Source organism: Artemia franciscana, unplaced genomic scaffold, assembly GCF_032884065.1.
Source record: "Artemia franciscana unplaced genomic scaffold, ASM3288406v1 Scaffold_1889, whole genome shotgun sequence".
Lineage (NCBI taxonomy): Eukaryota > Metazoa > Arthropoda > Branchiopoda > Anostraca > Artemiidae > Artemia > Artemia franciscana.
In genome coordinates this window covers 16,465-19,605 of record NW_027063000.1, presented here as the reverse complement: position 1 = coordinate 19,605, position 3,141 = coordinate 16,465, and positions in this window count along the sequence as shown.

The following is a 3,141-nucleotide window of genomic DNA, read 5'->3' as shown; positions in this document are numbered from 1 at the left end:
TAATAAGAGGTCAGTAGCAGCAATGCGGGTTGGACATTTAGCTGCTCCAGCAATAAACCGTGGTTTAGGGGGGTTCTTATGAAATTTTACAGTCCAGTATAGGAAAGGGAACTTTTTATCATTGTCATTTATTTTAATATTAAAATTTCTAAAAAGTATTTCTTCAGTCTTTTCAATTAAATTCTCATCCTCTAAATTTACCTTTTCGTAAACATTAGTTGTGCATAACTCCCTTTTTAAAATATCACAATACAACTTCTGACAAATTATGGCAAAATTATTATTAGCTTTATGCACTGGCACAATTACAAATTCATTCTGTAAAATAGCAATTGCTTGTTTAATCTTCGCATTATAAAATAATGATTTAGTGTTACTATTTTTAAGTTAGAATATATTTTATTTCTTGTTCTACTAATAATTAAATTCTTCCAACTTTGAAAACTCTCTTTATTTTTATTCTCTTTCTTACACCACTTATCAAACAATAAATCAAAATCATTTTCCAAGCCATCAAGAACACTCGATGGTTTCAGATGAAGAGAAAGACGGAAATTAGCCCCTTTATTCATTATAATTTGAAGATCATCTTGCTTTATTATTGACAAGTCCCCTGTTATAACATGTTTGTAAGTAGGATTTACAAATGAGCCAAGTTGCTTACAATTACAAACCGGTTTCCAATTTATATCACTATCTAATCTTTTAAGTATTAAATTATAATTAAAAATAATTTGCCCAATAGTTTTTGAAAATTCATAAGTAAAAATTGAACTATCATTATAATTCAAATTACTAGGAAAGGCCTGTTTCACATGCCGCTGATTTAAAATTTCTGGTAAATTAATATCTTCAATCTGCTTTCAAGTAAAATTAATAGGTAAATTTAATCTGTTATCCTTATTACCAATCTTATCAAACTTTTTCTTTTTTGAAATAAATTTCGTTCTAGTTAAAATGCAAATTGTATCACATATTACTTTCAAATTATATTCAAGAGCTGTAATATTCTTAACAATCCAGAAAAGTTTGATTAAATTCCTCTTGGATAAATTATTTAGACATTTTATTACAGAAATCATACCCCTAGATTCAAGTAGCTGGCATAGATCTATAGAAAGCATATGAAAATCTAATTCATTTTTTCTATTATTTTTCCTATGTCCTCTCGATCGTTTTTTACGTTTAATAGGACAAGTAAAAGAAGGAAGGTCCATAAAACCATCAATACATTTAACAACAACCTGAGACATGTCACCATATTTTGCTACACGATCATTTAGCCCAAAAGGATAAGCTGTACCAAGAGTATGGATCCAGAAATCCTCCTGTTTACGTAGTCTATTATTCTTCTCTTATTTATTTAAATTTTCTAACTCTAAATTTTCTAAAATTGTGACAGTTATATCTGATATGGAACATTACCATTATTACAATGTTGAACTAGATAGTTATTATTTTTTCATGTTGTCTTGTGTCCAGAAAATCTTTTATATATATTATTAGTTGTTTCTCCCACATATTGTAGGCAGCATTTATTACATTCTAATAGGTAAATTACATTGGTTGTTTTACAATTAACATTACCACCTAACTTGCTTGCAAAATTTTTATTATACAATGTACTCTTAACAGAAGTCCGTGGGATAAAATGATCCTGGCAAAGAAAACAACGACTCTTACACTTACTAACTTTCAAAAAATCTTTCCGAGTTCGGAGGCTAATATTTGTGTTTTGTTGCATTAAAAGTTATTGAAAATAAATCCAAAACAAACCAACAACCAAATCAAAATCCAACAATCAAAGTTCAAAAAACATGCCAAGGTCAATAGGTCAATAAATACATAAAAAAAAGAACATGAAATTTGCAGAAGTGCCATCTCACCAATAACTAACAATATCAGGTTAAAAACCTGGACCAGGGTAAAGGTCTGTCAGGGAGAAAATTAAAAATTTTCTCCACCAGCACTGGATTCAACCTGGAATAATATCATGAAAAGAGAAATCACCAATGCAACAGCACAAACACATAAAAAAAGACAGAAGGAGAAAAGGAAGACTGTTTTCCTAAATTAGTGATTAATATAGACCAGCACTTGAATGAGGCCTTAACCCTACTCATCCACAGAATCACATAGGTCAAACAGCATGGCCATACACAATCAACCATAAAGAATAATCCATGGACAGGCAGTCATGTCGTCAATAAGTAAAAGTCGTTATTTACCAAACGATAGAAAAAATAATAAAGACAAATAATTCAGAGGCAACAACCCAACACAAGGGCTCATCAGGAGAATACACTTGCCTATAGGGTTTCGCCACTTTAAATTCTCTACCCAGCAAAGTGTTAAGGCTACCACAGAATATCCATGGCATCCCCGTGTCAGGTATCACCCCCAAAATACATGCCTATGAAAAAAAAGGCAAAAGTAAAACAACCAAGTTACAACAAAACAAGCTTATCCTGTTAATATATCCCTCTTTTTAGAAACAATAGGTAAACTAAATATGATAAATTTTACCAAATCACAAATATTAACACATTGCAAAAAAAAATGAATGAACTAAACAATTATAGAATTCATCGTTACCATGTGGCTATTTAAAAAAAGTCCGCTCTATTAGAAACACAATTCAAAATAAATGGCGCTATATCGTCATTTGTCGAACATCCGAAATTAGTTGAAAATTTCTTTAAGTATTTCCAGATAATTCTTTTGATATTTATTTAAAAGTTCGTTATAATGAAAACTAAATTTTTTAAATTGCCAAGTTAATTTATTTGCAGAAAAAACTCTTGATATCAATTTTTGGCTTAAGATTTTACATCTATTTTTAAAATCAATATAATTACTACAAATCCTTGCATAACAAAGTAACTGTGAGAAAAACGCCGAATACATGATATTTGAGTGTATATTACTTTCAGGAAATGGGAAACTAATCACTTCAAAATCAAAATCATCCATTTTATTATACATTTTAAAACTTAATTTATTATTTTCACAAATATTAATATTTAAATCTAAGAAATGATCTTGATGACCAGCGCCATGACTAGGTTCAAGAGTAAGCTCTGATGGATATATATTTTTAAAAATATCAATGAAATCCTTACAATTTAAGACCAAAATATC